Source organism: Pteropus medius, unplaced genomic scaffold (genome assembly GCF_902729225.1).
Source record: "Pteropus medius unplaced genomic scaffold, Ma_sr-lr_union100, whole genome shotgun sequence".
Lineage (NCBI taxonomy): Eukaryota > Metazoa > Chordata > Mammalia > Chiroptera > Pteropodidae > Pteropus > Pteropus medius.
The window spans coordinates 700975-712208 of NW_024349224.1; the positions used below are offsets into that span (position 1 = coordinate 700975).

The window sequence follows — 11234 nt, forward strand, 5'->3', positions numbered from 1 at the left end:
GGTGCTGGCCGCGGACAACTGGCAGGGTCCCAGTTGTCGCTCCGCACTCCGCAGCGCCGGCCACGTCCGACCCCACCCCCACCGGGCCGCACCCCTCGAAGCCCGTGCCCAGCCGCTCAGGGCCACCCCCCCAGATCCCCAGCCCCTGCTCCTCCCCCGGATGCCTCCTGGTCCCCTCCACCCACCTGGACACCTCTTCAAACCGAAGTCGCAGTGCGGGTGCCTGCAGGACGCCCTTCCAAGGTCTCTGCGAGAAAAGCCGGGCCGCCCCGGACAGGGACCTCGAGGGACCCTAGGCCCACTCTCCCGCAAGGGCCTCTGCTCGGCGCCACCTGCGCGAGCCCCGCTCCTCCTCAGAGCCACCGCTCTCGCGTGGTCCCCGGAGGCTCCACGCCCCGCGCCTTAAGGACACTGAAAGCGGTGGTGGCTGTCCCCAACTGGCGTGATGAACTAGTATGTCCCTCCCTCCTGAGGCTGCAGCACCAGGATGACGTTTACTCTGGGCTCGTCACTGCACCCGGCGCCGAGAGCAGAGCCTGGCAGCGGGGCCGCGACTGGGGACGTCCACGGCGACGGCGGCGGCGGCGCAGGACGCGAACGCCCACGGGCAAAGCCGAAGCTGCACGGACACGGGCGGCGCTTGCTCCTGCGAGGCGACCGAGCGCTCAATGAACAGCTTCTGGCGACGAACCGCCAGAGACGGGACGGCGAGGCTGGGGGGCCGGGCCCCCCGGGGACAGCAGGGACTCTCCGGGCCGAGGGCAGGCGGGCGGGGGCGTCGGGGCTGCGTCCTACCTGCAGGGCCACCGCGCAGCGCGACACCAACGCGACGCCGGGAGCCTCACGCCTCAGCGCAGGGAGCGGGCGCGGGCGCCGGAAGTGCCTGTCGCCGCCCGGGCGCCCCCGGAAGTGCCCCTCGTGCCCCGGAAGTGCCCGCTCCAAGCGGGTCCCCCGACTACCCGGCCGCACAGAGTCCCGGCCACGTGGGGCCACGTGCGCACCGCAAGCGGGAGATGCGTGAGGAGGCGGCCGCGGGGCCGCGAGCCCCGGGACTGTGTCCCCCACGCGGCCCCAGCCCTTCCGGCCTGAACGGAGGGAGCCGCAGCGTCACCGGCCTCCCCGGCCTCCCCAGATGCCTTCGGCCAGGCCAGCGTGCCAGCCCCGCAGAGCCACCGGCACACGCGGTCTGCGCAGAGCCCGCTTCTAATACAGGCCCACCGTCCAAGACTGGGAGAGACAACTGTCTTCCTAAATCATGCAAACATAAAGTGAAACGAAAAATACAAGAGTAGCTCTCCGATGAAAGAACAAGAAAAATCCCAGGGGATTGGGGTGGGGGAATCGTAAGGAAACGAGAATAAGTAATTTACCTGCTAAATAATTCAAAGAAAAAAGAAAAGGTCCTACGGATTCTCACCAAACTTGAGAGTGGAATGGAGAAACTGGGGAGAATGTTGACAGACAAACTAAGAACTAAGACCTGAAATGATAAACGCGTTAGAAGGATCAGCAGCCCGTTAGTGAACATAGAAAAATGGATCAGAGACCTGAAAGACAGGTTAGTGGAAATCAATCGAAGCAACGGGAAAAAAAAAAAATAATTAAAAAAAAAATGGGATAGTTTAAGGGAGCACTGGAATAACATCAAGTGTTCAAACATTCGCATCATAGGGATCCCAGAAGGAGAAGAAAGAGAGAAAAGAACTTTATTTAAAGAAATAACGGCTGGAATTATCCCTAACCTGAGAAAGAAAACACAGCCAGGCCCCAGAAGCACAGAGAGGCCCAAACAAGATGGCCCCCAAGGAGACCCACAAGACACATCTTAGTTAAAATGGCAAAAGTTCAAGATAGACAGTCTTGAAGGAAGCAAGAGAAAAATGAGTTACATAAAAAGGAAACCTTGAAGGCTATCGGCTGATTTCTTCGCAACTTTACAACCTAGTCTAATGTACCCAGGTTATCATTCAGAATTAAAGGAGAGAGAGTTTCCTAGACAAGCATAAACTAAAGGAATTCATCGCCACTATACCGGCTTTACAAATAATATTAAAAGGTCTCATTTAAGCAGAAAAGGAAAGGCCATAACCAGAAATAAATATATATGAAAGGAAAAAGTTTCACAGGTAAAGCCAAATATTCAATAAATATAGCAAATCAGACATTTAAAAAGCTACTACAAAGGTTAAAAGAAAAAAATGTCGACTCAAATTACAATAAGTAGGAGATACGCAACACAAAAGATACAAAATATGATGGCAATAACATAAAGCATGGAGCGGGGAGTAAAAAGCAGTCCTTATAGAATATATTTGAGCTGAAATGCCCATGAGCCTAAAATAGACTCCTATAGATAAAGAATAATATACGGAAGCCTCATGGTAACCAAAATCTAAAAAGATACACAAAGAACACAGAGGAAGGAACCTAAATAAAACACTTAAGAAAAGCGGCAAACCAGAAGGGGACAGCTTCACAGAACAAAGGAACAACGGACAAATATGAAAACAACCTAAAACAACAAAATGGCAAACGAAAATTACCTTAAATGTAAATAGATTAAATGTGCCAATAAAAAGACATAGACACAGGGTGGCTGAATGAATTTAAAAACATGATCTAGTCTATGGCTGTGGCACCCTGAACATGCCCAATCTCACCTGATCTCGGAAGCTAAGCAGGGTCGGGCCTGGTTAGTATTTGGATGGGAGACCACCTAGGAAGACCGGGTGCTGTAGGCATTTTTTTAAAAAACTAAGTTAAGTAAATCAATAAAAATAAAAAACGATCCATCTATGTGATGCTTATAAGAGATTCACTTCAGATCGAAAGATGCATACAGGCTGAAAGGGAGAGGAAGCAAGAAGTTATTTTATGAAAATAGACACAGAAAGGAAGCTGCAGTAGCAATAATATCAGACAAAATAGACTTTAAAACAAAAAAAGGTTAAAAAAAAAAGACATCACATAATTATGAAGGGGCTCGATCCAAGCAGAGGATATGACAATTGTAAATATCCGCACACCCAACACAGAGCACCTAGGTGTATAAAGCAGTTACTAATGGATGTAAAGGGAAAAATCCACAGTAATGCAATAATAGTAGGGGATTTGAATACCCCACTCACATCGGTGGATAGATTATCTGTAAAGAAAATTAATAATGAAATAGTGGACCTAAATGTCACATTGGAGGAGACTGATTTAATAGACATTTATAGATTGTTTCATCCAAAAACTGCAGAATACACATGTTTTTCAAGTACACATGGAACATTCTCCAGGATAGAGCACATATTAGGCCACAAAACGAGCCTCATAAATTCAAAAAGCTTGAAACCGTATCACACATCTTTTCTGACCACAATGGCATGAAACTAAAAATCAACTTTAGGAAGAGAATTGGGAAAAAAACAAAAAACAAATACGGGGAGACCGAACGACATGCTACTAAGCAACCAGTGAATCAGAGGAAACTAAACAAGAGTCAAAGACTGTCTTGAAAGAAATGAGCATGAAAACACAACTTTTCAAAATTTATGGGACGCAGCAAAATCAGTTCTAAGAGGGAAGTTTATCGCTATACAGGCCCACCTACCTCAAGAAACAAGAACAATCCCAAATAAACAATATAACTTCAGACCTAAAGGAACTAGAGAGAGAAGAACAAACAAAATCAAAAGTAAACAAAAGGAAGGAAATAGTTAAGATTACAGTGGAAATAAAATAGAAATTTTTAAAAAATAGAAAAGAGTAACAAAACTAAAAGCGGGTTCTTTGAAAAGATAAATAAAATATACAAACCTTCAGCCAAACTCACCAAGAAAAAAGAGATTCCAGGTAAATAAAATCATAGATGAATGAGAAGTTATAACCAACCCCACAAAAATACAAAGAATCATTAAGGAATACTATGAACAATTATATGCCAACAAATTTGACAATCTAAAAGAAATGGATCAATTTCTAGAAATATATAGCCTTCCAAGACTGAACCAGTAAAAAATACAAAATCTAAACAGACCAATTACTAGCAATGACATTGAAGCAGTAATCGAAAAATTCCCAACAAATAAAAGTCTAGGACCAGATGGCTTCACAGGTGAATTCTACCAAACACTCAAAGAAGAATTTATACCTATCCTTCTTGAACTATTTCAAAAACCTGAAACGGCAGGAATGCTTCAAACTCACTTTGTGAAGCAAGCATTACCCTGATAGCACAACTAGATAAAGACATTACAAAAAGAAAAGGAAATTACAGGCGAATATCCGTTATGAACGCAGATGCATATTCTCAATAAAATGCCAGCAAACCGAATCCAACGATACATGTAAAAGATTAGACACGTGACCAAATGGGGTTCGTCTCAGGGGTAGAAGTTTGGTTCAACATCCACAAATCAATGTGATACATCACGTTAATGAAATAAAAGATAAAAATTATATGGCCATCTCAATAGATGCAGAAAAAGCATTTGAGAAAATTCGACATCCTTTTATGAAACAAACTCTCAACAAAGTGGGTATAAAAGGAACATAGCTCAACATAATACAGGCCGTATATGACAACCCCACAGCTAGTATCATACTCAATGGTGAAAAGTTGAAAGCCTTTTCTCTACGAGTGGGAACAAGACAAGAATGCCCGCTATTACCATTTCTGTTCAACGTATTACAGAAAGTCCTAGCTACAGTGATCAGGCAAGACAAAGAAAGAAAAGGCATTCGAATTTAAAAAGAACTGAAACCCTCAGTACTTGCAGATGACATGATACTGTATATAGAGAAACCAAAAAACGATTAGAACTAATAAATGTCTTCAGTAAAGTTGCAGGATACGGAATTAATATACAAAAATCTGTTGTCTTTCTATGTCCCAATAATCAATGATCAGAAGAAGAAATTGAAAAAACCATCCTATTTGCAATTGTATCAAAAAGTATAAAATATCTATGAATAAATTTAACCAAAGAGGTGAAAGACTTGAAAACTATAAGACATTAATGAAAGAAATTGAAAGAGATACAAATAAGTGGCAGGATATACTTTGCTCATGGATTAGAAGGATTAATATTTTTTAAATGTCCTCACTATCTAAAGTCACATACAGATTTAACGCAATCCCTATCAAAATACCAAAAGCATTCTTCTCAGAATTAGAACAACTAATCCTAAAATGTATACGGAACCACAAAGGACCCCAAATAGCCAAAGAAAAGTTGAGAAATGATAAAGTGAGCGCTATCATGCTCCCTGATATGAAACTATACTACAAAGGTACAATAATCAAAACAGCATGATACTGGCACAAAACACATGTAGATCCATGAGTAGAATAGAGTCCAGAAATGCATTCTTGCCTATATGGTCAATTTATGACAAAGGAGTCAGGATATACAGCGAGGGTAAAGGCAGTCTCTTCAATAAGTGATGTTAGCAAAACTGGACAATGCACGCAAAAAAAGAAAGAAAGAAAAATGAAAATGCACCACTTTCTTACACCAGATACAAAAATAAATTCAAAATGGACTAAAGACTTAAATGTTCGACCTGAAACCATAAAACTCCTGGAAGAAAACGTAGGCACTAAACTCCTTTACGTCGCTCTCAGCAATCTCTTTTATATGTGTCCTTGAGCAAGGGAAACAACAGAAAAAATAGATAAATGGGACTCCAAACTAAGAAGGCTTCACAGAGAGGGAAACCAACAAAATGGAAAGACAACCTACTGAATGGAAAAAGACATTCACCAATGATACATCCGATAAGGGTTTAATATGCAAAATTTATAAAGAACTCATACACCTTAACACCAACCCCCCCGCAACGATCCAATATAAAAATGGGCATATGACCCAAATAGACGATTTTCCCCCAAGAAAATATACAGTGGCCAACAGATGTATGAAGAGAAGTTCAGCATCACTGATCATCAGGGAAATGCAAATTAAAGCCGCAGTGAGATACCACCTCGCACCTGTCAGAATGGCCATCATCAATAAATCAACGAATAAATGCTGCGAGGATGTGGAGAAAAGGGACCCCTCATATACTATTGGTGGGACTGCAAATTAGCACAGCCACTACGGAAAACGGTATGGAGATGCCTCAAAAAATTAAAAATAGAGCTGCCATGAGACCCAGCAATTTCATTTCTGAATATTTATCTAAAGGAAAAAAACTAATTCGAAAAGACGTATGCACCCTCGTGTCCATTACAGCGTTACTAGTAATAGCCAAGACGTGGAAGCAGCCCAGCGTCCATCGATAGATAAAGAAAAGGTTCGTATGTACAATGGAATATTACTCAGCCATAAGAAGAATGAAATCTTGCCATTTGTGACAATGTGGATAGACCTAGAGAGTACTACTCTAAATGAAATAAGTCAGACAAAGACAGACAAATACGACACAATTTCACTTATATGTGGAAAATAAAAAACAAAATAAATGAGTAAACAGAACAAAACAGAAACAGACCCATTGACATAGAACTGGTTGCCAAAGGGGAGGGTGGGGGATGGAAATTTTTTTTTTAAAAAAAGGAGTTTCTTAATAAAGTTACCAAAATTAAAATTGCAGAGTAGAAAAATATAGGAAAGGTAATCAGTAAACATCAAATATTGGGTTAATACCCTCAATATAAGAAGAGATCTTACAAATAGATTTTTAAAATAAAGGTGTACTCTCTGAGAGATGAACAGGCGGAGAATGACTCTGTGACAGAGGTGGGACCCCAGCTCCCTGGGGAAACCCACCCGAAACCAGGCTCCGCTTTGCCTTGACTTCCCTTCCCCCCGGGAACCCAGCCCCAGGGGCCGTGCTCCCACCTTCTGCGCCCAGTACCCCCAGGGCAGCTCCCGTGGGCCAGGTCACCTGGGAAGAACTCAGCGATGACCATCCAGACTAGGAAAAGCCGGCACAAGAAAAGCTGCTCCCCACAGGGTACCCAGTGCCCAGGGGCAGACACGGGGGAATCAGGGGCCACCTGTCCGTCCGTGTGTCTGCCTGTCTGTCCGCTCAGCACGCGAGGCTGAGTGACAGGAGCCGGAAGGGAGGACAATAAAGCAGATTCACAAGCAGAAGACGACGCCGTGGGCACGGGGCCAGGGAGCATTCTTGGACGGGCCTCGCTAGTCTCCAGCGCCCTATTCTCAAGCAGCTGCAGTTCCTTTTCTAAGGACCCTCCCGGCGGCCTTCTGAGACAAAGGATTTGCGTTGCCATGTGAGGTCTGCATTTCCACTCCACGATGAGACTCAGTTTTCTGTCCTTGGTTGGTCCGCTCAGACGAACCAGTTCTTCTGGGGGCCTGTAGATTTGCTCAAGACCAACAAGAGGGCCCCTCGTCTCCGGGGAGTGACGGCCCGAGGTACGCACGCCCAGTGACCGAGGAAAGGGAACGCTCTCCTGTCTACACGCGTGACAAGGACACCTCGCGTAGAGGACGTTCCTGACCTACCGGGTCTGTCCATTCGGCCTGAGACGTGACTTGTGGAACGACCAGCAAAGGTCTGGGGATGGGGCGACTAAACGCAGACCCCAGGAGCCTAGCAGCTCCCACAGGGGCGGCGGCTGAAACACACGTCCATTTACAACACGGGAGGAGCGGGGACGGAGGGCTGGAGGATGACGGACGCGCGGATGGACGGGGAGGGCTGGACGGACGGGTAAACGACAGGTAGCGGTTGATTGTGTAACACGAAAGGATATTTTAACTTGTGGTCTCAAGGACAGTGTTAGAGAAAGGAAGGAAGGAAGGAGAGACGGGAGGGAGGGGGAGGGAGGAAGAGGCGGGCGTCACGGGTCCCCCCGGCTTACAGGGCCCCGGCCACGGTAACTGACGGTATCGGCCAGTACACAGAGGGCCGTTCCGGGGACGCTGACCTGGAAGCAACTCCGTTTTCGGCAGGGGAAGGGGGAAGTGGGCACCGCTGTCATTTCAGAAGGAACCATCGGCCCCATGTCCAGAGCCCCAGGCAGCAAGTCCAGGGGCCGGGGGGCTCTCACCGCCTCACCCGGGCAGGTGCCTCCAGGCCGGCAGCCGATGGCCCCAGGGAGCGCCTGCTTCCCAGCCCTGGTCCCCAGGGCCAGAGGTGGTCTGTCCGGTAGCGGGCTGGTGTAGGTGGGAGGCCTCCGGGCTCACTATCTCTGTCTCCAGCCTTAAAGATGTGTCACTGAGTCTCCAGGTCTCCACCAAGGTGGTAATAGCACAGACCACAGACCGGAGAGCGAGCCCGCAGGTGGGCACGGGAGGTGGGGCAGGTCAAGTTCACTCCAGGGAGCTGAGTGTCGGGAAGACACTGCTTGGGAAGATACAGCAACCTCAGGGCTCCTTCAGAGCCCCCTGAGGAGGTGAATTTGGGCTCTAGTCCCAACTCCGGGCCAGCGCTCCCCACTGTAACCAGGGGGTGGGGTTGGGGGTGGGGGGGAGACGCCCTCTGTGCCCTTTCAGCCTCCAAGCCCCAAGCTCATTCGCTCTTCCCGCGAGGCGGCGAGGGCCAAGCCACTAGTGGAGTGGCGGGGGGCCCAGACACCGGGTGCTGCCTGGCCGGCCTTCCCGGAAGAAGACTCGCCCCTCTTCCCACACGGAGCCCCGTAGCCCCCAAAGCTCTGGGGTCCAGCAGGGCCAACACCTTTCCTGCACTGAGTGGGGATCTGAGTGGACAGCGTGGAGATGGGAACCTGAGGCCCTGAGCACCGGTCCTGGGGAGAGAGATGCCGCAGGCGCGAAGCGGGCGCCGACGCGCAGACAAGCACGGTCCAGACGCAGCCAAATCAGACCCCAGCAGGGACCACAGCAGCTGCCCGGTGCTCCCCAGGCGCGACCCCCTCCCCCACCCCTGGGTCCGGAGACCAGGCCGAGGCGGGGAGGGGCGAAGGGACTTGTCCAAGGTCAGCGCTCAGAGCCATTCTTAGCTGTGGTCACAGCTCCTAGCTCCCCAGTTGGAAGTCACCCCACATTCTCAGTCTTGGGGGTTGGCCAAGCCTGACCCCATCCCTACTCTACCATCTAACAGGATGGGGACAGGGGGCCTCGACCTGGCAGGTCGACCTAGGCCAGCACTGTGCACAGCGGTTGGCTCAGCGGTGGGCATCGGGCCCGCGTCCGGCCAGCGAGGTGCCAGGATGGGCTCTGGCACCAGCGGGAAGCACAGTCTGCGGAGGCCGCTGAGCTGCAGGTTGTGTGTGTGTGGCATGTGTGGCGTGTGTGGCGTGTGTGGCGTGTGTGGCGCTGCCTGCGGAGGAAGCCAGCGTGGGGGCCGGGGTCCTGGGACACCATCGACCCAGCCCCGCCAGAGCTGCCCGCGCCCGGGCTGGCCAGGGCCGTGACTCATCGGTCCCTCTCCCTTCATTCCGTGTCACTTGGGTTTCTGTCCCTGACAACCGGAGAGGTCGGGTGAGCGGCAGGGTCTCAGGCCTCTCCCACGCAGTGCCCGTGCGGGGCTCACGGACCCCAGGGCCTGGGCGGGGAGCGGCCGAAGGGCACGGGAGAGGGCGAGGGAGGCCTGAGCGGACCCGCCCTGCGACCTCCCAGCCCCCGCCGCGTGCACAGCGTGGCTGGGCAGACCCGGCCGCCCTCCCAGGGGCCCTCAGGGCCCTGCCCCCCGCCCCGCTGCAGGGGGCAGAGGAAAGGAGGCTCGCGTGCTGGAAGGAGGGAGTTGGGAAGCTGACCTCCCAGAACATGCGTGAGTCCACGCTCGCCAGCAGCCAGGTCCCCGGATGCGTGACGAGGAACAAACATGCTGCTCAGCTGGCACAGGAGAAACCATTTGGGTAAAAATGAGAGACAATGAAGGCGGTAATGTGATTCTTAACTGTCGCTCTAGGCCTTCCGGGCAGTTAGGGAGTAAATTAGGGGCTATTTGTGGAGCCGAGCGGCCTCCCCCAGGACCGCGGGTCCCCCGGGAGACAGAGCTGTCCCAGCGGCGACCCGCCCACCCCAGGTACCCCTCAGTGTCCAAGGGTGGCCTTTCCAGCGGGCCAAGTCCCGGCTCCCCGGACCGTCACGCTCTCCGCAGCACGGCAGAGGCGCGTGCTGGCCGGGGCGCTGGAGCCCTGCTCCCCGAGCACCCACCGGCAGAGCGGGACCCGCGCCACGGCCCCAGACTCGACCTGCAGTCCGGCGCTCCTGCACTGCCTGTCACCTGGAGGAGTGGCCTCCAGACGCACAAACGGCCTTCCTTCAGGAGTCGCCGCCGGGACCTGCTGCCCCTGGACACCCGGGAAGAAGGAAGCTTCCAGTGGGCCCCAAAGGACGCTTGGTGACAGCAGAGTGGGGGGGAGGCTGTGAAGAGAACAGACCTGTGGGGCCTCCGTGGTCCTCCTGCTGCCCCCAACCCCTCCTGTGTCCGTCCTCCCCTCCTGCAAGCCCACCGGATGCCCCTCCCCGACGCCTGACGTGCCTGCGATGTGATCTCCCACCCATGTCCCCCACGCAAGGCCTTCCCTGCTGGGAATCCTGGCCCTGCCACATGGCCATGGCCCTAGGCCACACCAGTTCAGAGCGACGAGCCAGAACCTGGTCCCCCCTCACCATAAGGATGGCATGGGGCCCTCCACTGGGACCGGCAGGGCCTAGAAGTAAGCGTGTTCCTGCCGGAGCCGAGACCGGCTCCGTAGAGATGCGCAGGCGCTGGGCAAACCGGGCCGCTCTGGCGTCTCCGTGTGTCCCTCCCGATCACTCTGCCCAGGCCTGAGCCACCACGAAGCAGTCACATTCGCTGCCTGCTGCCAACCGGCTGAGGGCACAGTGCACTCCCGTCTGCAGGAGCCTGGGGCGTCAGAGCAGTCTGCAGGCCCAAGCCCAATCCAGACTCACCTGCGCAAGTTGCAGCCCAGCCCAGCGAAGTCACCTGGGCAGGTGTTCCTCTCAGCCTGCTTGAGTCCTGCAGGCCAAGCCAAGTCCAGGCTGCCAGGGGACCCAGCCACCCACGCATTATGTGGCCTGGGTACAGGGAGGCTGGCTCAGCTCTAAGGAGACCTCCGGGCCCCTGCGACAAGTATCGGGCGGACAGGAGACCAGCTCGCCAGCTGCTTGGAGCCCTGGCGGGGCCCTCGGTCCCCTGGACGGCCATCGCTTCATTCTTTCAACCGTTACTTACTCTCCATGTCTCAGGGACCGTGCCGGGTGCTGGGAGATCAATGGCGAGTGAGGCCAGGCACAGGCCTGGCACTGCAGGTCCTCCCAGACCCCGACCAGACATCCCCAGCTCCCGCCCGGCTGACGCTC

General features: G+C 51.8%; 1 pseudogene; it reads left to right on the top strand.

The window, feature by feature from the left end:
- The first annotated feature begins 2622 nt into the window (after positions 1-2622).
- Positions 2623-2741, top strand: LOC120617408 (uncharacterized; annotated as a pseudogene).
- The last annotated feature ends 8493 nt before the right edge of the window (positions 2742-11234 follow it).